General features: G+C 46.2%; 1 pseudogene; it reads left to right on the forward strand.

Annotated features, from left to right (window-relative positions):
- The first annotated feature begins 10,041 nt into the window (after positions 1–10,041).
- Positions 10,042–12,093, forward strand: LOC116541917 (annotated as a pseudogene).
- Positions 12,094–24,798: the final 12,705 nt, after the last annotated feature.

The raw sequence follows: 24,798 nt of genomic DNA on the forward strand, positions 1-24,798 counted from the left end.
TAGAAAGGGGGCCTTGCTCTGTCACCCAGGTTGGAGTGCAGCGGCGTGATCTCAGCTCACTGCAACCTCCGCCTCCCATGTTCAAGAGATTCTCCTGCCTCAGCCTCCCGGGTAGCTGGGACTACAGGCACACACCACCATGCCTGGCTAATTTTTGTATTTTTAGTAGAGTCGAGGTTTCACCATGTTGGCCAGTATGGTCTCGATCTCTTGAATTCACGATCTGCCCGCCTCGGCCTCCGAGAGTGCTGGGATTACAGGCATGAGCCACCACGCCTGGCAAGGCAAACTACTTTTAATATCAACTCATGGAAAATCTGATTGGAAGGATAATCAAACAAAATAAAAATATGCCAACTCCTGAAACCCCCTGAAACTAATTTTAAAATCAAATAAGAATGGGACTTGCATTGATTGTAGTAGAAATGAATGCTGACACAAAATCAAGAAGCAACTCCTGTCCCTACCTGTCATAGAAGGAGTCCCTCCTTTCTTTTAGAAGAATTAAATTTGTCTAAGCAACAGCAGCATCCTGAGGCAGGTTTGGATAGCTTTCTTGATGGCTGATGCAACACCTCGGTTCTTGCCTTCTTGGTTTAAAAGAATTTAAACAAAAGGCAACAGCAAAGGAGATGCAGCACAGAGTGATTTTATTGCAAAGGAAAAAGAGTATTTTGAAAGTTAGGTGCAGAATAGACACTACACTCTGAGAGAGAGAGAGAGTTCAGGGTGGCTGCTGGTTAGGGTGAGACAGCATTGATTGCTGTTGGAGAAAACCCCTTTATGGGAGTCTTACATGATTTTTCATAAGGAGGTGGGAAGAGGTTTTGCTAATAAGCATGTTCTGAGTGGTCTTCTGGGTGCACATGCGCAGTAACTGTACATGCTTTTTCATACGTCACATGTCTCATTAACATCTTAAATCTCTACCCAGTGGTGTAATTTTTATAATTGTGAGCAAAGGGTCATTTTGAGGAGCAGTAAAATCAAAATGCGCATGCTCTCTGGAAGGAAAGTCTCTACTGAAGATGGAAATGCTAAGACTTATTGCGTTGGCTGTACGGTCACTGGTCATCATGGTTGCTGCGTCCTGAAACACGGTCATTTCCTGACTAGCTAGCCTGCCTCGGCTACACTGGCCTTTGTTTAATTGGTAGCAGTGAGCACAGGGAGGTAGAAGGTGCAACCTTCTTCTGTAATAAGGTGGTACCTAGAGCCAGGGTGGAGCCGTGGGGCTGTTAGAGACCCCTAAAACGATGGTGAGCTGGTCAGCGACCGCTGGCGGGCAGGCAGGCACCGATCTGTAGCATTTGCTGATTCCTGTGGTGTAAATGCTCCCACCCTGGCTGATTTCAAGTACCCCATGTGATGTCACTGAGTTGGGAAGGCATGCTCGGCTCTCAGGGACCGAGCACCGCGGCTCCCGCATGTCACTGCCCTAGTTCACTTCCTGTAGACTTTCAGAGTAGATCTCACACAGATCAGCCCCGGCCCATGTTCTTCCTTTTCCCCAGGAACTCCAACCTTGATCTCAGTACCTTCAAGCCTGCCCTGCCCCGCCCCACCCAGTTGGGGAGCTCACTTGGGTCCCTGGAATGCCCTGTTTGCAAGGTCCTATTTCCCATGGGGCAGCCCCCTGCACTGTTTAATAATGAAAACAGCCAGTCCCTCTCTCCTGCCCACCCTCGTTGGTGCAGGGAAACAAGAGGACATTCGTTTTATTTCCAGATGCCCAGTCCCATCGATTCACTAGCAAATGCAGTTTAAAAACACATTCCTAGGCAATGCCAACCGATAACAGCTGGGAACATGGGAAGTATTTCTTTTGCTCATTTGGCCCGTTTGGAAGCCAAATAAAATGACTGCCTTCCTCAGCTGTCCCAGATACAGACCTCTCCCCACCACTGTGTGAGATCTACTCCACAGAGTATGGCAGCAACCCAGGGGGTGTCAGACAACGTGTGCAGGTATTCTTTGGTTTTCACAATATGGGGCTGTAAGGGATGCTAGCATGTTAGATGCTTGGCAGCCATGGACAAGAAATACCCTGCAAGGACAGGACCTCCCATTCACCCAATTCCCAAAGGCACCCTGTGAGAAACACTGGGAAACATCAAGGTGAAAGAACATGGAAAGGAAGAAAATGGTCCTAAGATGCTCCGAAGGGTGAATGACCTCATCTTCCCCTTCCCCCGCCCATATCACGTGCCCCATTGTGTCCTCCTCCAGGTGCCCCAAGTTATAATTGCAGGTCAGCCCCTTTCCTGGCTTCCCCCAGAGGCACTGCCTGCTCCTCGGCTCCCTCCTCAATCATCAGTGATGCATTCTCCAAGGAAGCTGCTGAGACAGCTGTCACTTTCAAAACCCAAATTCCAGGACTGGGTGTGCCCAGGTGCCAAGCAGTTACTTGTGTGGGGATTTATGCTCACACATACGGAAGACTGACTGTGATTAGCAATGCTTGGCAAACAACTCTTCCCATTCGGGCTAGTGCGGAAGCTGAAGTCAAGAGCCCACTGAGGGATGACAAAGGTAAACAACCTCGAGGGGCTCCTTGAACATGGAGTCTAGAAGATTCTGCTGAAAGGGACAGGGATACCAAGTCCTCATGGCTCCACAGATGCTGGAAGCATTCACGTGCACTTCACCTGTCCATCAGTGGATGAATGAATTTTTATATGTAGCATACATTCACAGTGGAATACTGTTCAGCCTTAAAAAAGAAAGAAATCCTGTCATTTTCCACAAGATGAGTGAGTCTGGAGGGCATCGCACTGAGTGAAACCGGCCAGACACAGAAAGAGAAATGTTAATACTAAATGTGTCCCTTCTACATGGAATCTAGTAGTAGTTTTGTGTTTTTTGTAGAGACAGAGTTTCACCATGTTGGCCAGGCTGGTCTGGAACTCCTGACCTCAGGTAATCTGCCCACCTTGACTTCCCAAAGTGCTGGGATTACAGGTGTGAACCACTGTGCCCAGCCAATCTCTGCTGCTTCTCTTTACCCTGAATATCATTTTATGTTTTCTTGAACCTGTGAACATCTTGTGAATGTTAAATAGTAAGACCTTCTCAAAATGAGACCCCATGTTCTAAACGGAACCTGCAGTCAGGACTCCAGGGAAGGTCAGCTGCCTCCCACCCCCAGCCACGCTGCTGTGTAAGGCCCTGTCTATGGACAGTCGGGATTCCAGGGAAGGTCAACTGCCTCCCACCCCCAGAAGCACTTTGCTGTGTAAGGTGTTGTCTATGGAACATCGAGGTCACTTGGCACCTTAGAAAGACATTCAGGAAGAGAGTTACTAAGTCTAAATTTCTGAACATTAATGTAGTAGAGGAGAATGATGAGTCTATGGCTGTTCTTCCTTTTTTTCCCTCCTGTCTAACAAATTTTGTATTTAATGACCAACGTCTCCCAAACCATCCCCAATCTCAGGGTAAGCACCATGCTACTCTCCACTTCTTCTATGAGCCAAGCCAGCTGGACTTCTGACCTACAGAAGTGGGAGACAATCAACAGGTATTGTTTGCTGCCTCTAAGTGTGTGGTGATTTGTTCTCACAACAAAGGAAAATGAATACAGTAAGAGGTGAGATGCAGAGGGAAGGAACAGAGTGGGTCTTTGGATGCTGCCTGGAACCTAATACTATGTCTGACATTGGTGTTGTATCCAGATTTCAAAACAAATCTCAGCTGTCCTTCTATGTAATCATCCCAGGAGCAATAGAAAGTAGGCACAGAAAGTCACCAATTCAGTTCTTCTAATGAGGAGCCTCAGGAAGAGAGAAGTTTGTGGTTTGCCTGCAGGGGCTTTTCCAGTTAGTCAGGAGACAGAGATTAGGACTCTAAACTCGTGACTCTCAGCCTGGGAACCTTCCAGAGCCCACCCCAGGAGTGAGGTGGGAAATCTCAGCTCTCCTGACATTTTGTCAGTCTACTTACCTTTCTGTAGACAGCAAAGATGATTTCAATGGAGGCCAGGCACTCAATGTTGGAAGATCCATCTAGTGGGTCAAAGCAGACCATGTATTTCCTCTAAATCAGGGAGGAAAGCACCACCCGGTCAGCACATCTCCCACGAGCACAATTGCACTAGGCTGTGCGCAGCAGAGAACATCACATCAAAAAAAAAAAAAAAAAAGATTGCGAACCATGATATATCCTAATCAAAAACCACCATGACTTACAGAGGGCGGAGTGTGCCAGCTTATGTAAAAATACTCCTTTGGGTTTTGTATTGGACAACTCACCTGTCCAATGTGAACACCAGAAGATAAAGTGGGTGGGGTCTTGAAAGACCCATATCCTTACACCCAGCCAGTCTGCTGTCACAGGCAGCTCCAGCCATGGAGGGAAGTCCCTGGGTCCTTTGTACAGCTGCCTATGTGCAAGGTCCTGAGAGAGCCCTTAGTGATGGGGACGGGAGCCCCTGGCTCACTAGACACTGGTAACAGAACTTCAAGTGAGATGAGGGTCATTTCACCCTCCACTCAAATGAGTTTCCCCTGACTTGCCAATGAGCGTTAGCCCATTTTTTCCATGCTCAGCCAGAGGCAGACAAAAGGAGTTTGATAATCTATAAACTTAGAAATTCTCCAACATCTCTGTAATAATCCAATGTATCCAAAAGTGATCCAATTTAGCCCATTCACGCATGTATCCATTCAACAGATACTTATGCTGGGAACTGTCCAGGGCACTGAGATTTCAGCGGTGGTGATACTGCAGGAAGGCTGGATTTCTTGGAACTGACATCTAATGGGAGAACAGGCAGCACGCGGGTCAGCACACACACAAGAAGGTTGTAGTGTGTGATCAAAAGAAAACTCACGCAGGCTGGGGGCTGGAGAGCCATAAGGGGGGTCACACTTGATGACAGGCCTGACTAGAATTAAGGAATGAAGACATACAGAGAGACCCAGAGAACAGATTTTTTTTTTTTTTTTTTTTTTTTTTTTTTTTTAGACAGAGTCTCACTCTGTTGCCCAGCATGGAGTACAGTGGTGTGGTTACAGCTCAGTGCAGCCTGGGCCTTCTGGGCTCAAGCAATCCTCCCACCTCAGCCTCCTGAAGAGCTGGGACTATGGGAGCATACCACCATGGCCCAGCTAAGTTTTCTACTTTTTGTATTTTTATTTATGTTGCCCAGGTGGGTCTCAAATTCCTGAGCTCAAGTGATCCTCCTACTTCAGCCTCCCAAAGCGCTGGGATTGCAGGCATTAGCCAGTGTGCTCAACTTAGAGAGGAGAGTTTTGGGCAGAGAGATTAGCAAGTCTGGAGCATTGAAGAGCTGGCATGAAGACCTGTGTAGTTCGGACCAGTGGTAGAAGACAATGGCAGATTAGACAGGAGAGAGAAGCAAGGGTCATATCAAGTGCACTTGAAAGTTTGTAGCTTAAATTACATGACACAAGTGTAAAAGTGCCTTGCACATTACCTGGCATTTAGCAGAGGTTAAATAAATTTGGCTTTACTTTACCTTTCCATTCTTCCAGTTAATCACAAAGAAATAGCCTCCTGTCCCCAATTTTCAATGTGTAAAAGAAGGGCAAATCGCCCCAGCATCTATTCTTTGTTACGTTATTGCTGCTGAACATTGGTTGAACTTTTTGGCCGCCAGCAAACCTCTCTCTATAAAAAACTATTCGTGGAGCCATAGTGAATACAGCCCTTCCCTAGCCATGCCCTGCACTAGCCAACTTTACCATCGTGTTAGGCAAGAGCACAGGGTCCTTTGGTTTCCTTTCTAGACTAGTCTAACAGCTCATCAGGCATGAATAAATCCCTCCTGGAACCACAACCCCCTTGCAAAGTGTCGGGTGAGGGTGGGGGTGGAGACAAGCAGGGGGGTGAGAGTACCAGCCCGTATTTTACAGCTCGTCCCAGGAACTCTGTTTTTTACCGCACTCCACAGGTTCTAGCCCCAAAAGATGCGTCACTTGTTACTGACAGATTAAGTGAACAGCCATGAACAACCGCCCACTGAGGTGGTTCTGTCCATCACTCTGAACTCTTTCCTGAATGAATCACTGTCCTACTATAAAGTCTTCTTTCACTTGACAGCACAAGATTTCCAACTAGAGAAGTGTGCAACCCTTTGTTTCTAGGAAACAAATGTTAAGAAATAGAGGAAACTCTCAGAAATTAAAGAAAAGCAAGATAGATTGATCCTGGCTCAGTAGCACCTTCTAATGGAGAGCAGGGGCACTGCAGCCCCTGGACGTGCCAAGAAGGTGAGGATAATCATGTCCTTATTCTTTTGTATGAGATGGGGATCATGGGCTGAGCAGATGGCCCAAAGGTGTCTGCCATGCTGTACGCAGAAATGCTGAGGTTTCGTGCAAGACCGTATGTTGGGATCACTTGACAGGGTGCATGGAAAGCATCCTAGCAGGATTTTGCTAACAGAGAATGTGCCCTCTGCTAGGACTCTATAGAGTTACAGCCCAGATCCTAGCCTGCAGGTGGAGGCCCTGCCCTGTGAACTGCCCTCAGACTATCCTCCTGTTTGGAGACTCCGTTCATTCTCACTACTTCGTCGCAGGCCTGTAAGGAGCTCTACCAAGCAGAGCAAGCCCATAAATAAACGGCTCTGTGGTCACCTATGCATCAGTGGCGCTGAAGTAACTGTGAGGTGGACACTGCTCTCCCTCCCTGTAGGCCCTTCAGCTGCTTTGTGTGTCCACGCTGTTGTGTGCCCTGGAAGAACTTTGAGATTTGCCGAAAGGTCACCAGCTGCAATTTCAGACCATGCGGGTGACTCAAATGTCTAACACTTAAATGCACCTGAAAGGGGTGGACAGCTGGGCTGGATGGTGGTAGAAGTAGCAGGCCCTGCCTTGGATCTCTTTACATGGCAGAGAAGACTCCTTGCACATGGAACTAATAATCCCTCTCCCTCCTGATACCTATCTAACAGAAAAGTGCACCCTGCTCATAGGAAGAAAACCCAAGGCCGCATTTGTCTTACGGGACCCTGGTCTCTGGCTACAGGTGATTTGACACAAACTAAGACAATCAGATTTTTTCTTCTGGAACTTGCTGTGAGACACAGAGACACAGTGGATTGGAGGACAATGCTGGGACGTGAAGGACGTGTCCTTGGGACTAGGAAAGCAGTGGGTGCTGGATTTCATGACTCCCCTGAAATGTTCCAAAAATTCCCTTTCTGCGTCAGCCAGAATGAATAGATTTCTGTTACCCACAGTGAAGGTGGCCTTGACTGCTACAACACATATCACAATTAACATTTTGCAAATGAAGAACGGGAGACTCAGAGAGGTTTAAAATGTTGTCAAGCTCAGTCTGCCCTAGTCAGGATAGCATAGGTTATGCTGCAGCAATAAATAAGCCTGAAATCCCAGTGGCTTAGTACAACAAAGGCTTGTTTCTCCTTCCCTTCCCAGGCTGATAGCAACAGGGTAAGTGGCTCAGGCCCCCAGGCTCCTGCCGAGTTGTGACCCTGTCTCTAAAATGCATGGCTTCAGCGGTGGCTCGTAAGGGAAGAGAGAGGATGAAGGATTGTGCATTGGGGACAACCTAGATGTAATTTATGCTTCCACCCCATTTGACAAAACCCCTGGCCCTCACCTAAGAACAAGAGAGGCTGGGAAGTGTAGTCTTCCTATGGGTCCAGGAAGAGAAATGGGTGTGGGGAGGCTGATCTCCACCAGCCTCTCACGCGGCTGGGATGGAAAGAGGCAGAACCTGGCCTAAGGCCACCCTGACCCCAGCATACGGCATCTCGCCACCACTGATGCCAGTGGCCTTCTCTGCAGCTCACCAGGACTCCCACTGGAGAGGAGTGCCTGAGTAGGACCACTCTCCATCACCAGCAGCTCTGCCCACCTCACCCCAGCTGTGGATGCCACAAGGAGTCCCTGCACTTCACAGCAGCACCTCAATGCTTCAGGGACCAAAGGATGCATCTCTTTTTAAATGTTTTTATTTTAGTTTTAAAATTGTTGTGGGTACATAATAGGCGTATAATTTATGGGATACATGAGGTGTTTTGATACGGGAACGCAATGCATGATAATCACATCACGGAGAACGCGGTATCTATCCCCTCAAGCTTTTATCCTTTCTGTTACAGATAATCCAATTGTACTTCTTAAGTTAATTTAAATGTACAATTAAATTGTATTTGACTATAGCCACTCTACTGTGTTATCAAGTAGTAGGTCTTATTACTTCTTTGTAACTATGTTTTTTATAACCATTAGCTATCCCCACCCACCCCTGCCAATCCCCTCCCACTACCTTTCCCAGCCTCTGGCAGTTATTCTTCGGCTCTCAATGTCCATGAGCTCCACTGTTTCTATTTTTAGATCCCCTGAATAAGTGAGAACATGCCATGTTTGTCTCTCAATGCCTGACTTGTTGCACTTAGCATGATGACCTCCAATTCTATCCATACTGTTGCAGATGACAGAATCTCATTTCTTTCTATGGCTGAACAGTGCTCCATTGTGTGTGTGCACCACATCTGCTTTACCCTTTCATCTGCTGATGGACACTTAGGTTGCTTCCAAATCTTAGCTATTGGGAACAGTGCTGCAGCAAACATGGGCGTACAGATTTCTCTTCAGTATACTGATTTCCTGTCTTTTGTGCATATACCCAGCAGTGGGATCGCTGAATTGTATAGTAGCTCTATTTGTAGTTTTAGGAGGAACCTCCAAACTGTTCTTCATAGTGGCTTTATTAATTTATATTCCCACCAACAGTGTAGAGTTTACTTTTCTCTACATTTATACATGTATATACAGAAAATTCCGCCAAGATTCTGCCAAAAAGAAGCCTGTTAGGATAAATGAATTCAGTAAAGTCACAGGATACAAAGATAAAATACAGAAATTGGTAGCACCTGTGTACACTAATAATGGACTATATGAAAAGAAAATATAGAAAATGATTCCATAGAAAATAGCCACAAGAAAATGAGATACCTAGAAATAAATTTAACCAGGAGCTGAAAGACTTCTACTTTGAAAAGTATAAAACATTGATGAAAGAAATTAAGAGGATCCAAATAAATGGAAAGCTGTCCTGTGTTCTTGCATTAGAAAAACGAACATGTGCAGAGTACATTCTTGTGAGGGCCGCGGCCTCGGCCGTGAATCGCGGGGTTTCCTGATCGCCGCAGCCTGAGTCCCAGAAGCTAATTTGTAACAAAGGTAACTGTGTCCAAGTCCATCAAGGGGGCGTCTCGGGGAGCCGTTCGCAGGCACTGGAGAGATGAAAGCCCGTGCGCGCTAGAAAACGGCTTCGCAACTCACTTGGGGAAGCCGAGGCGCTGCCCGCCAAAAATAAGCGACGACCTGACCTCGCTGGGGCTTTGGAATGCCACATCCTCACAGGAAAAAAATCCAGGGAAATCATCTTTTCCATAAAAAGTAAAGGCTTCCAAATTAAAAAAAATAAAAAAGAAAGAAAAGAAAAGAAAAACTAACATTTTAAAGACGCCAGTACTACCCAAAGCTATCTATAGATTCAATGAAATCTTTATCAAAATACCAGTGACATTCTTCACAGAGATAGGAAAAACAATCCTAAAACTCATATGGAACCACAAAAGACCCAAACAGCCAAAGCATTCTGGAGAAGAAAAAAAAAGAAAGCTCGAAGCATCATACTGTCTGACTTCAAAATACACAATACACTACAAAGCTATAATAACCTAAACAGGATGGCATTAGCATAAAGAAAGACAAATAGACAAAAGGGACAGGACAGAAAGCCCACAAACAACTCCGTGCATCTACAGCCAGTTGATTTTTGACAAAGTGCCAAGAGCACACATTGCAAACAGGACAGGTTCTTCAGCAAATGGTCCTTGGATAATGGGACATGCACACACAGAAGAATGAAACTGGACTTCTGTTCTTCACCAGACAGAAAAACAAACTCAAAATGGGTTAAAGACATAAATATAAGACCCCAAATTGTGAAACTACTAGAGGAAAACTGTAGAAATGCTTTAGGACATTGGCCTGCGCAAGATTATTCTGAATATGACTCCAAAAGACAACCGAAGCTGCTGAAGCCGTTTCATATGGAATCTCCTACCTATTTGAGGGATTCAAGAAATCCTGAATTTATCCATGCTGCTATGAGGCCAGATGTCATTACAGAAACTGGTGGAGGTGTCAACGGAGGAGTCTGAACCAATACATACCTCTCCTATTCCTGCATCACCACATAGCCATGAACCAAAGAAAAAGAAAAAAGTTGGCCATAAAGCAAAGACCCAACACTCACCAATTTCCCGTGGGTCTCCTGAGTTAGGTATAAAAAGGAAACTGAGAGAAGGAAAAGGAAACACAGTCTATTTGTGGGAGTCTCTTTTAGATCTACTTCAAGATAAACATACTTGTCCCCAGTGTATTAAATGGATCCAGAGAGAACAAGGCATATTCAAACTGGTGGATTCAAGGGCTGTCTCTAAGCTTTGGGAAAAGCATATGGTTTTGTTCAAACCAGATGTGAACTGTGAAACTATGGAACGAGCTCTGAGATACTGTTATCAAAGGGGTATTCTTGCAAAGCTTGAAGGACAGAGGCTTGTATATCAGTTCAAGGATATGCTCCAATACATAGTGGTCATAGATGATGATAGAAATGAAAATCACCCTGCCACATGTGTACCTATGCAACAATCTTGCATGTTCTTCACATGTACCCCAGAACCTAAAATGCAATTAAAAAAAAAAAGAAAAAAAAAGATACTAACATAGATCGATAGAGCCAGGAAGTTACACAAAAATAAGAACTTTCACGCTAGTCTCAGGCAAATACAAAAACCCTAAATAAAATATCAGCAAACTACCTCCAGTAATGTGTAAAATAGATAATACATTATGATTTTACTGGTTTATCTCGATTCATTCATACTAGACAAAAGAAAAAGAAAAAAAAAAGAAATTAAATCTGTAACAAAGATTTAGCAGGAGCTACTAATGAAAAATCATTAGATGAGTACCACTGTCTACATAAAGTCTCCTGAAAGCAGCATCCTGTTTCTGGTGGCAAAATTCATCCCCTATAAACTTCTCCAGGCAGAGAAGGCTGTAGCTGGAGTCGTGAATATCCCTTCCCCTGGCCATGATGCTTCACCCAGGTTTCCAGCCAGCACTGCATCTATATCAGCAACAGCAGCTCCAAGGACAGTTCGTGTGGCAGTGCAGGTAGCTGTTGAAATGACATTGTTGGGTTAGAAGACTTCAACTGTGGCAGTTCAGTCAGTGAATGCAGGTGCACCATTAATAACCAGCACTAGTCCAAAAACAGTGACCTCTCCTACGGTAGTCATTGAGATAAGCCTTGCCGTGATGCTAGCTTTTACTGAAAACAAACAAAATCACCATGCAGCCTGCCAAAATTATTACAATCCCAGCTACACAGCTTGCACAGTGTCAACTGCAAACAAAGTCAGATTTGACTGGATCAGGAAGCATTAACATTGTTGCCATCCCATTGGCTATGAGAGCACTTACCCCTGTTTTTTTTTTTGTTTTTTCCTTGAGACAGAATTTCCCTGTTGTTATCCAGGCTGGAGTATAATGACGCGATCTCAGCTCTCAGCTCACCGCAACCTCTGCCTCCCAGGTTCAAGCAATTCTCCTGCCTCAGCCTCCTGAGTAGGTGGGACTACAGGCGAGCGCTACCACACCCGGCTAATTTTTGTATTTTTAGTAGAGACGGGGTTTCACCAGGATGGTCTCGATCTCTTGACCTCGTGATCCACCCGCCTTGGCCTCCCAAAGTGCTGGGATTATAGGCGTGAGCCACCGCGCCCGGCCTCACCCCTGTTTTAGCAGCCTATGGTACACCTGAATTGAGACTATCAGCATCTACTCAACAGCATCTAGCCAGGCTCCTCCTTGAGTTATCAGTGCTGTCATAAAGGGGCCAGAGGTTCAATCAGAAGCAGTGGCAAGAAAGTAAGAACATAATGTGAACACTATGCAGCTGGAAGAAGAAAAACCAGCAGGTGAAAATAAGACAGTTACGTAGTGAGTCAGTGCGCCTTCAGCTATTGCCCCTTCCTGTAACTATGAAAACGAAGGACTAGTGACATGTGAGAAATAAAATAGCAGCTCCACCATGGACTTCAGGCTGTTAGTGGTAGGAGTGACATAGACATTTGCATGGGAAGTCATCAAGAAAAGTCAAAAAAGACTTTAAGACATTTTTAATGCATATAAGAAATCAACCGGCTAGGTGTGGTAGCTCACAATCCTAGCATTTTGAGAGGCCAAGGTGGGTGGATCACCTGAGGTCAGGAGTTCAAGACCAGCCTGGCCAACATGGTGAAACCCCATCCCCACCAAAAAAAACAAAAATTAGCCAGGTGTGGTGGTGGGTGCCTGTCATCCCAGCTACTTGGGAGGCTGAGGCATGAGAATCATTTGAACACAGAAAGCAGAGGTTGCAGTGAGCCAGGATCCCACCATTGCACTCCAGCTTGGGTAACAAAAGCAAAACTCCATCTCAAAGAAAAAAAAAGATCAAACTTACTGGAAATAAACTACCTATTTCATGTTTCAGTGGGAAATGAACTACATATTGAGACGCTGACAGAAAACTGCCTCTTGTGGAAACAACTGGACCCATCAATAAAAAGGAGTGAAGCCGGACGTGGTGGCTCACGCCTGTAATCCCAGCACTTTCAGAGGATGAAAATGGCTCACTGTGAGATCAAGTTACACTAAGACTTGGAACACTAACATTCTGTAAGAGGTTGTGTAGTTTTCAGTGGGGAGGGGTTGGAATGAGTGATCTCATTGTTATATATAGCAATTTTTGATGCATTTTATATGCATACCAGCAATAATTACTGTGTTTGCGCAATAATCACTTAACTGGTGCTGTGTGAAGACCCTGATAATGTAGGCGACTTGAAGAATGGATTCGAAAACTTCCAAAAAAGGATAGCAAAAAAAGATCCAGTGTGCTATCTATCTATCATCTATCTGTCTGTCTGTCTGTCTATCTATCTTATAGCTTAGGCTGATTTAAAACAAAGCCCTTAGACTATTTTTTTTTCTTTCTTAAAATAAGCTAATGGCTTGTTTGTATGAAGCTTTTTTATGAAAAGAAAAATTTTTTAAATCTTGTACCTAGCACAGTATTGTTATAGATTTTACATGTAACATTTTATATGGTAGTTTAAGTCTGTCAGTTTCTTAACTGTGGGCAAATTAACAGTTGGCCCTGGCCTTCTGCCGTAGCGTGTCTGTGTCACTTGCTTAGCCCTGGCGTTTGTGCAGACACCCCAGCCTCAGGGCTACAGTCCGGCTGAGCGTGAAGTTTTGTCAGGTGGCTCTAATACCCAGAGCTTGCTTTTGTCTCCTTTCCTTTCCTTCCGTTTCTTTTCCTTCTTTCTCTTTCTTTTCTTTCTTTGTGTTTTAGTTGAATTTTATGAGGGAAATTACCAGTGTTCAGCTTTGAACTATAACAGTTTGTATACCCAACATTTGAAAAATATTCTATTTTGTGGTACTCTTGTTTCAAAGTGTATTCAAGTAGGTTTTCTGAAATATAGAAATGAAATTTAAAAAAATTAAAAAGAGAAATACGAGATCCAGCAATCCCACTGTTGGGTATATATTCAAATAAAATTGAATCAGTATGCTGAAGAGATATTTGCACTCCCACGATTACTGTAGCTCTATTCACAGTAGTCAAGAAATGGAATCAACTTCAGTGTCCATCAATGCACTCATGGATTTTTATATGGTATATACGCAGAATGAAATCCGATTCAGCCATTAAAAAGAAAGAAACCCTTTAATTTCAACAACATGGGTGACCCTGGAAGACATTATGTTAAATGAAATAAGCTGGACACAGAAAGGCAAATATCACATGATCTTACTTACATGTGGAATCTAAAAGGTTGATCTCATAGAAGTAGAAAATGAAACGGTGGTTGCCGGAGACTGGGGAGGGAGTGGTTAACAGGTACAGAAGTATAGTTAGACAGCAGGAATAGGTTCTGGCATCCTATTGTACAGCAGAGTGACTACAGTTTACAATAATGCATATTTCAAAATAACTGGAAGAGAGGCATTTACATGTTATTACTACAAAGAAATGATCAGGGCCAGGCGCGGTGGCTCAAGCCTGTAATCCCAGCACTTTGGGAGGCCGAGGCAGGTGGATCACGAGGTCAAGAGATCGAGACCATCCTGGTCAACATGGTGAAACCCCGTCTCTACTAAAAATACAAAAAATCAGCTGGGCATGGTGGCACGTGCCTGTAATCCCAGCTACTCAGGAGGCTGAGGCAGGAGAATTGCTTGAACCCAGGAGGCGGAGGTTGCGGTGAGCCGAGATCGCGCCATTGCACTCCAGCCTGGGTAACAAGAGCGAAACTCCATCTCAAAAAACAAAACAAAACAAAACAAAACAAAACAAAACAAAACGAAGAAATGATCAGTGTTTCACGTGATGGCTTGCTAATTACCCTGAACTGATTATCATCCTACATACACATGTTTTGAAATATCACTTTGTATCCCATAAATATCTATAAATATTATACATCAATTAAAATTTTTAAAAGACCTCCACCTAAATGAAATTCATGATCCTGTAGTGGTTTGCAGCGTATATTTTGAGAAATACTGATTAGTGTTATCACAATAATCATGAAAGGCACAGAAAGTAAGAGAATTAAAGAAGTCACCACCAGGCAGTGGTGCTGGGAGGTGGGAAAGAACAGGGAGGACAGCTACTTTTCATCACATGCTCTTCATTTATTTGATGTGCTGTTATGTGAATTCATTGATTTGATAAAAATGAAAAGTACAACAAAAAAGCTAAGCAAGGAAGAAAGGCCTTTAATTCTTTTCCTGGTTCAAGTGGTTCCTGTTGCAGTTTCCACAGCCCTGATTCAGTTCCCTGGGACAGGAGCCTGCCCCTAGGTTAGAGGCCCAGCACCTGGCCCTCACCTACTCCCAATCTCTTTCAGCAGTGATGTATCTCTGTCATATCCAAACTCACCTCCAGGTGGCTTAGGAACATTCATGAGGTTGGCATGGAAGCCAGCAGGACAACCTGGAGTGGGTTCCTCAGCTTGTCACCAAAGACTGGGGCAGAGAATGAATTGTTTTAGGAGGCAGGTGCTGCTACCTGGCTGACTTTCGTGCCCAGGTGAGGAGGGCATACTGGCCCAGGCCATCTCTCCAGGTGGAGAGCAGAGCCACAAACACCTCCAGCATGGCTTTGGGGAAACCCAGCTCCAACATGATTCTGCAGCTCCTCACACTATGCTCTCAAAGTCTGGGTACAGGTTTTTGATGCTCATGGAGGCTGCAGGCCAGAAAGGACTCAAGGGACCCTGGTACAGGGCATCATGGACCTCCCAGCCTCGGCCTTCTCTCTCCCAGCCTTTCCTCTGCATTTTCCTTTTCTAGAACTCCCTGCAGCATTCCAGGAAGAAAGTATAAGAGGTGAGGATTCCTCCTGAGGCCAGTATTTGATCTGTGATATGCCTGGACGTGTGTGAGTCCAAGCTTTTTTTTTTAAGGGCAGAGCCTTGAGTAGAACATGATGCAATTCTGCAATTGCCACACTGACGATGATGCCTGTGATGGATTTCAGTGGAGCCCTTGTTCTGCTGTTGCTGGGTCAGTTTGCCATTGCTGGAAAACAAGGGGTGCAGTCAGGGTCACCAGCCAGCCTAGACCACAGTTGAAAGCCACCAAGGCCGTCGTATCAGCCATTGGCCAAGGACTGATGCAAAACCCTTCCTCCTCCTAGACCTTGATGGGAGAGAGAGTAGAAGCCAACGCATGCTGGAGAGACAGGAGCCAGCGTCCGGGTTCCACCTGCAGGCTTAGAGCCAGGGGTGAAGGTGGAAATCTGCTGTCGTTGGGAGAGGAGAGTCTGGACCTCACCTTTTGAGAAAGCTCCTCAGCAGCCCACACTTGAGAGAGTCTATAAGGATGCTTTTCTTGGAACCTGAGTGGCCAAAAAGCCTGAGCTTGATTCTTGAGTGCAGGGTCTGCCTGGGTCAGGGCTGTTCAATGAAGAGCCCTCAAGGAGTATCCTGAGCACGGATGAGGAAACTGTCAGTTAGTGACCAAAAAAAGAAAAAGAGAAAGAAAAAGATTCAGATGACGATTCTCAAGGTTCTTAACCCCTGGTCTGCAACGATCACCCATGCTGTAGATATGTTTATTTCTATCTCTAATACATTGTTTTAAATATTCAGATACAGTTGACATAGCAAGAAGTCCAAGCCAGAGCAATCAGGCAAGAGAAAGAAATAATAGGCATCCAAATAAGAAAAGAAGAAGTCAAACTATATGATTTGACACCTAGAAAATCCTAAGGTCTCCACCAAAAGAATCCTGGAACTGATAACATGCTTTTGATAAAGTTTAAGGATATAACACAAATGTACAAAATAAGTAGCATATTTATACGACACTAACATCAAGGTGAAAACCAAATAAAGCATTCAATCCCATTTACAATGGTCAAAACAAACAAATAAATATGTAAGAACACGTCTAACTAAGGAGGTGAAAGATCTCCACAAGAACTACAAAACACTGCTGAAAAAAATCAGGCGGCACAGAGGCACTGGAGCGGCCGCGGCAGAGCCCGGCGGGACCCGGGTGGCACCGTGCTCGGGTTCCAGCAGGTTCTGGCCCTGTAACGCAGGGCACAGGGCTGGCCAATACAGGGCCACTGAGTGCCAAGCCAGCACCCAGGCCAGGCGCCAGGCGGGAAGGGCTTTGCCACGTCAGCCCCGCGTCCCCAGGGGCCCATCCGGAGCCACACACCTGCCCCCAGCAGGATGTCTCCAGGTGTTAGAGTCCTGCTGGGCCCGGCGGAGGCGGGTGTGGGGCTCTCCCTGTTGCCCTTTGACCCCTCTGGTAGGCGCCCTAGGGCGGGGGGCTCCCGCGCGCTTCGCGAGCCCTGGCTCTGTCACCAGCCCCACTGGGACGTCACAAGCGCTTAGCGTCCTAGTGCGCGCCTGGCGGAAGAGAAGTTGGTGACTACGGAGCTCCGTCTCCGTTACTGACCGTTTTCTCGCCATTGTACCTTGCTCTCAATGGGCAGTTTATTAAGTATATTTCGCCCCCCGTCCCGCCGCAGGCCCCTGCCTGGCCGTGTCCCACGCGCTCCCATAGCCGGCGAGGCGTCCCAGCCTGGCCCGGCTCCCCCTGCGGCGCCCACGCCTACCCCGGGCCCTTTCCGATTTCTCTTCAACCCTCAGCAGAGTCGGGGGCCTTCTGCAGTCAGCTTCCCCGGCGCCCCCAGGAGACCGTGTCCTTGCCCGCCAGACACCGGCGCCCCCCTGGCGGTCCGGCCTGCTGCGGACTGCGGGCTCCTCTTAAGGAGGACAACCGTGCTGTCGGCTCGCAACTCCATGCTGTTGGGACACCCCAGCTCTGTGAGGATCCCCCCTCCCAGCAGCAAGTTCACCCTCCGACTGCCTTCACCACAGGAGGAGGTGGTCAGGGCTAGGAAGCCGATCCCGATCCCAGCCAGGCTCCCGAATCAGACCAAGGTGAGGACCCAACGAAAGCCCAGAGCAGCGATAGAGGAGGAGGATCAGTGACCCAGGGGCAGGAGGACAAGAAAAGTCCCCTCCTCTCCGCAGGACACCCACATCCAGGGCCCTGGAGGCCCAGAGAGACCTCAGTTCCGTCAGGGGCAGTCCTGGGCCCCTAGAAGGAAATGTTTACCCCAATAGCCTGTCAGAAAATAACTTGACTGACAAGGCCCAGGTGTCTCCAGTGAGTTCCTGCTGGAAGGGCCATGTCGTCCCCAGCCCTGATGGAGAGGTCCTTCTCCTTAAGAAGCCTGACCCATGTCCCTGTGCTCCCTGATCCCGCCCGGGGCTGCTCTTTGGTGCCGGAGGAGGTGGCCCAGGAAGTGCCGGGTACAGACCACCTGCTCAGCTCCCCAGGCTTGCTGATGTTGGGGAAAAGCCTTCAGTTCTTGCATCAAGGAGCTGTTCTCCACCCAGAGCTGCCAGCCACAGGTTCCACAAAAGAAAATTGTCAGTTACAACTTCTGCAGCTGGCCTGTCTCCTATAATTAACTGATATGGGATAGAGCTGAGTTACAGTTAGACCTTCCAGGCACAACATATCCCGTCATATTTAGTGAGTTCTGAGCAGAAGTTCTTATTCTGGGGCTTGGGGATTTTCTAGGGGATTCTTGGGTGGACTTCAAGGTATCTGTGAACCCTCTAAACCTGTAATGTGCATGCAATGTGTATTTTATATGCATTTTTCTGGGATGTGTGTTGATAAATTTCATTAGATTCCTTATGGGGCCTCTGATCCCAAATCAGCTGGTGCTGAAGCTAAAAATCAGATGCAGCTTGTGACAAATAAGACACACAGCTGGTTCATGGTGAATGATGGGTGTGAGGCCAGAGGGGAAGGACAGTGAGAATCACCGGTCACATAATTTCAGCCTTCTTCTTCAAACCTACCACAGTCTGGAGGCTCACTCAAGGGATATAGAGCTGGTTTCTCTCCCCTGTCCATCAAACAGACATGCGAAGGAGCAGTGCAGTAGCCAAACAGCAGGCATGAGGGGAGAAAGCTCCCTCTGCTCCCTGACCAGATGCACAGTCAGTGGACATAGGAGAATTCCCTTGCCCTTAGGGCTCTTCTGGTTGCCTGGGTACATGAAGATTTCTCCGTAGACCAAGATGTGGTGCATATCTGCCACCCTGGAGCCCAAATATCTGACCCCATAGGGAGCACTGCCATCCTAGAAGACAGAAAGAGAAGAGACAAGATCCAGTGGCTTTTGGGATTCGCCAATAAATGCTCTGGGGTCACACGTCCAGTTGGGGTGACCTCTACATTCCTGACTCCCTGTCCCACTAGTGTAGGAATTAAAAAGATTATGCAATTGTGCATTTCATTCATCATGAGACCCTCAAATGTTAACATGTGATTGGACTTATTAAATGTAGGACCACTTAAAGTCAGAGACAATATCCTGTAACAGTCTTAAGAGAGCAGCTAAACACACAAAGAGAAAGAAAGAAAAGAAAGAGAAGGGAAGTCTACATGAAGAACTATGGTTCCTGAAGCGCTATGGTTCACAATAGTTTTAGCTTTCTGAGAAGCAGACCCCCACCAATAATGACTACTCTGCTCTTACTGCATGAAGTGTTTATCCAGGGCAAAAATCTTAAACACTGTTAGCAATCATTTAAAGAAAGAAAACAACTGATTTGTGAACCTCGATTTCACTACCCATACGTATAATAAAGAGGATGTCTGACCAGAGAGAAACACGTCAAAGGTCATGATGTTCTTTAGAGTAGGCATAAGAGGAAAGGCGTGACAATGTGATTACATTGCTCCCTAAGGCAGGTTTGTTTCTCCGCATTCAGTGATCTGTCTATGATTTCTTTCTCTAATAATTCTGTGACAGTGCACAGGGAGACAGCAAATTCCTTAGGGCAGGCATCAAGTGCTTTGTGTTCCAAAAAAGTTTGGAGTTAACTCAGCATGGCATCAGTCATGAGTAATGACACACGAAGTAAGCTTCAAAGCTGCTAGTTTGGCAAAATAACCTGCCCAAGCTTTAAAGACCTGAATATAAGCTAGAGTGAGTAATGAATCAAGAACTGAGTAAATGCCAATACGATCAAACGTGAACTCATGTCCTTTCAGGGTGTTTTGGTTAGAAATTGTGTGTGTGTGTGCGCGCGTGTGCATGCACGTGCATTTAGTTACCAACAAATCATTAAAGTAAGTTAAGATGGAAACCAGGCCTAAGAAATCTCTGAGCAAAGCCAATGAGGCCTCCTAAGGGACCTCAACCTTCCTTGATTTGCAGACATAAGTGAAACCTGACTTTAAGTATTTCTTGTAAATGCCTACCCAGTACTACAGCACTTGTTCCTGTAGGCTTATCACACACTGAGTTATTCTTTTTTTTTTTTTTTTTGAGACGGAGTCTCACTCATGTTACCCAGGCTGGAGTGCAATGGCGCGATCTCGGCTCACCACAACCTCCGCCTCCTGGGTTCAGGCAATTCTCCTGCCTCAACCTCCTGAGTACCTGGGATTACAGGCACGCGCCACCATGCCCAGCTGATTTTTTGTATTTTTAGTAGAGATGGGGTTTCACCATGTTGACCAGGATGGTCTCGATCTCTTGACCTCGTGATCCACCTGCCTCGGCCTCCCAAAGTGCTGGGATTACAGGCGTGAGCCACCGCACCCCGCCCTGAGTTATTCTTTTTTTGTTGCAATGTCTTGCCACTCCAACCAGACCGTAGCTTCTTGGAGATGGGACCATGTTCCTTGTTTGAGTAAATATCCAACACTTGTGAGTACATTTACTCACAAGTAAATGTGTTGGATAAATATCCTGCCTTTTCTCCTGTTATCACAGAAGTGGTGTCCTCCTCCTACCTAAAGCCCATCCTCTTCTCGTCTTCGGATTCCTCCCCCTTCTGCCCCCAGACTCAGTGACATCCATCATCCCCCAACTCTTCCTTTCACACACTTCAGCTCCTCTTTCCACCTCAGCTCATGAGCTCAGGGATCTCCCATTTGATTACAAATTCATCCAAAGACCCCATATCAGATTGTAGTTCCATCCTGGGATCCCCCACTGCCACATTTCATGGAGGCCTGGAGGTGTACCATCCACCACCTCCACCACCTTCCCCCATTCTTCTGTCCATCGCTCTTTGACTTCCATTCCATCACTCCAGTGGAACACACTTCCCCCAAGGGCACCAATGCCCCCGAGTCACCATAGCCTGTGGACACTCCATGTAACTACTAAGCAGCACTATCTGCTATTGGCTATGAGCTCCTTCTTGAAACACCATTTCTGGTTTCTGGAGAAGGGGTGAGTTGAACAGGCAAGGAGCATCCCACTCTTGCCATGGGCATCTGGAACCCTGGCAGGAGGAACCCCCTCAACCACCATGGACACTTGAGTTGGCAGGGAGAGCTGCTTAGAGAAGGGGCAGGGGCAGAACTACTGTCAATGTGGAGCCCAGAGAGTCTGTTGCAGAAGCTTCTCTAGTGGATCACGGCCAGGGACACCCATCCCCCAGGCTCAACTCGCTCGTATAGGAGACTCAAGCTGTAGGAGAACTGTGGGACCTGAACTCTGCATGGTGGTCCATGAGATGGGGCCAGTTGAACCTGAGCACCCCTCAGTCTCCTGGCCTCTCCTGGGGCACCGGCCTGGCCAAGCCTGCTTGCAGTGCAGCCTCAGGTGCCCACAGAGGGTACCTCCTAGGGGCCCACACCATAGCTCCTGTGTTGGCAGGCCACACCTGACCAGCAGAGGGCTCCAGCAGAGTAGCCCTCACAGACACACACCAGCCTGCTTGTGCGCACCCCGCATTGCAGCCTTCCCTGTGCTGCTTTGCCTGCATGAACTCGCCCACAGCCACCCCCCATATGGCCTTGCCAGAGCATGTGTGTATGGCTAGGCCTTCCCCCCACTAATGCCCCACCCCTGTGCCAAGCTACCACCAGCCTAAAACTAGGCGTGGAGAATAATGGACCCACATCCACCCTGAGTGGTCACTGCCACCCACAGGAACACACACAGAGGACACACACACTCCTGCACCCACCAGCACCCCACCCACATGCTAACACCATCACCAGTGCAAACACATGTAAGACACCAGCTAGGGCATCTTCCTCCTGACACCATGCTGCCTCTACCACTGCTGAGAATGAACACCTGCACAGAGGCCAGCAACCCAGCACACACTAGCACCCCACTGCAGTGGACAAGCATGCACCCCACCACATATGCCACCACATGCTGCTGGCATATGCAAATGAGGACAGATTCCACTGCCACCACCCTGTGAAGTGCTTTGGCTGGCATCACCCATCCAAGTATTGTGACCAGCTCTCTGGGAGCACCTCCGCATCCCCAACACAATGGATTCCTAACCTTAAGGAGGCAGGGAACAAAGTCAGCCCAGTAAAAGTCCAGAATTAGAGCATGCGGTCCACAAGTTGGGAGCTGAGCTTTTACCCCCTAAAATCTTCCAGAAACAAAGCCAGTCCACTGAACCCACCTTGTACCACAATCAAACCCCCAGGTCATCAAATAGGATAAAAGAAAAAAGCCACCCAAAGGACAGAACTTCAAAGACTGAAGGAACATCGGCCCACACAGATGAGAAGGAATGAGTGCAAGAGCCCTGACAACTCAGAACGCCCGGGTGCCTTCTTTCCGCCAGATGACGGCATCGCCTCTCCAGCAAGGGTTCTGAACTGGGCTGAGATGACTGAAATGACAGACATAGAATTCAGAATATGAATAGGAATGAAGATCATCGAGATTAAGGAAAATGTTGAAACCCAATCCAAGGATGCTAAGAATCACAATAAAACAATACAGGAGCTGACAGACAAAATAGCTGGTATGAGAAAGAATGTAATCAACCTGATAGAGCTGAGAAATACACTACGGGAATTTCATAATGCAATCACAAGTATTAACAGCACAATAGATGAAGCTGAGGAAAGAATCTCAGAGCTTGAAGACTGGCTTTCTGAAATAAGACAGATAAGAATAAGAATAAAGAATAGAAAAGAATAAAAAAAACTCTGAGAAATATGGGATTATGTAAAAAGGCCAAATCTGTGACTCACTGGTGTCCCTGAAAGAGATGGAGAGAATGGAAACAATCTGGAAAACATATTTCAGGATATCACCCGTGAGAGCTTCCCCAGCCCAGCTAGAGAGGCCAACAGAAAATTCAGGAAATGCAGAGAACCCTAGTAAGATACTTCACAGGAAGATCATCCCCAAGACACATAATCATCAGATTCTCCAAGATTGAAATGAAAGTAAAAATGTGAAAACCAGCTAGAGAAAGGGTCAGATCACCTACAAGGGAAGCCCATCAAACTAACAGTGGACTTCTCAGCGGAAACGCTACAAGACAGAAGAGATTGGGGGCTTATGCTCAACGTGCTTTTTCTCCCCCATGAGTCATAGGGTATGATCGACATTCTTAAAGAAAAGAAACTCCAACTGAGACTTTCATATCTAGCCAAACTAAGCTTCACTGGTAAATGAGAATAAGATCCTTTGCAGAAAAGCTAATACTGAGGGAATTCATTACCACTAGACCTGTCATCTCTAGGAATTCTGATTTTATAGATCACATCTGGCATTGCACCAGGTGGAATTTGTGAAAAATGTGAGGAAATATTACTGCTAATTAGGCAAGCCCAATGCTCCAACAATTGTCAAAAGCAAAAATGAACAAACAAAATGCTAAACCCCTGTAGCAGTGTTTTCTTATTCATTTCCTCCCTTCATCCCCTCTTCCACGAGATTCCTGAGAACAGCCTGATACATATTCCTCTTCCCTTCCAGATGCAGAACTGGGTGTTCTTTGCCTGGGCTTTTGCCCTGCCCACACCCAGCAGGTGCACAGCTCAAAAAGTGGGAAAAGGAACGAAGGCAACCAAGGCGAAGGAGGCAGAAACTCCGCAGCCAGCAAAGAAGAGGCACTGTCTCCCAGCAGGTTAGGCAGCCCTAAGCCATGCACCCCAGTATTTGGGAGATGAAGGTTCTTCCCCACTTGTGTGTTTCCAAGCAGGGTCATGTTGTGGTTAAGGGTATGGGGGGGCAGCCAGAATGTTTGGGTTTGATCCTGGCTCAGCCACTTACCTTGGATAAGAAATTGAACGCCTCTGTGCCTCATCTTCCCCATCTGTACCTGCCTCCGAGTTATGAGAATAAAGGAATTAATACATGCAAAACACTTAAAACAGGGCTTACTACATATTAATCACTCAGTAAATGTTAGCCATTAGTATGATTGTCTTGAAACATCTCCAACTCAAAATTATAATGAACATCGTTATATTATACTGTCCTCTCTTGCACACCCTGAAGCCACATTGCAGGCAAGAAATTACCAAGTCTTCTGGTATTTTAGTTCCTTAGTACTTTATCGGACCCAACAGAAAATACCCTTGGCCTGACTTAACAGTGAAGACTAAGGTGGGGATCCACAATTCTATTTTACCAGAAATCCTACTTCCAAGAATCCCTTGTAAGGGAATTTTCAGATCAGCAAAGGCAAGGTACAAAGGGGCTCCCTGCAACCTTTTTTGTGAAGTGAAAATCTGGACACAGTCCAAGTGTGGAACAACCTGAGAATGATTAAATACGTTATGGTACAGCAATGTGCTTTTGAAAAATTTTTAATAACTAGGAAATATGATGAAATAGATGTAAATAGAAAAGCAGGTTTAAAAAATGTGTTTATAATTGGATTACATTTGGCAACTATGCAACCACATTTTCAGAAAAACAAAACCTAGAGTTTTACATCATGATGTTCACAGTGGGGTTACTGAGAGTGAAGAAACTTACACATGGTTTTGTTTACATTTTCCTCCTTTTTTTCTTTTTTTGGTGCCTTCCACGTGTTACACATGAGTGCACACAATTTTTATATTAAGAGAAAACTTTAAGTCATGAAACCAAAATATTTAAATACAGAATCTTTCAGAAGACACACAGTGAACTACCAGGAACTAAAGATAGAACTCACATTCCTAAATTCCTAGTTTTTTGGCCCAAAATAACTCCACATAACAGAGAGAGGTGTTGCTACTCTTCAACTTATCTTTGCTCTGGAAAGAAAAGCTATGAGAAATCTCTCAGTTAAGTATAGATAGATAGATAGATAGATAGATAGACAGGAGGGATGAAGGGATATAAGAATAAGTGGATGGATGGACGGATGGGTGGACGGACGGATGGACGGATGGACGGACGGCTGGA

Source organism: Sapajus apella, unplaced genomic scaffold (assembly GCF_009761245.1).
Source record: "Sapajus apella isolate SASKATOON/1434 unplaced genomic scaffold, GSC_monkey_1.0 scaffold158, whole genome shotgun sequence".
Taxonomy (NCBI): domain Eukaryota; kingdom Metazoa; phylum Chordata; class Mammalia; order Primates; family Cebidae; genus Sapajus; species Sapajus apella.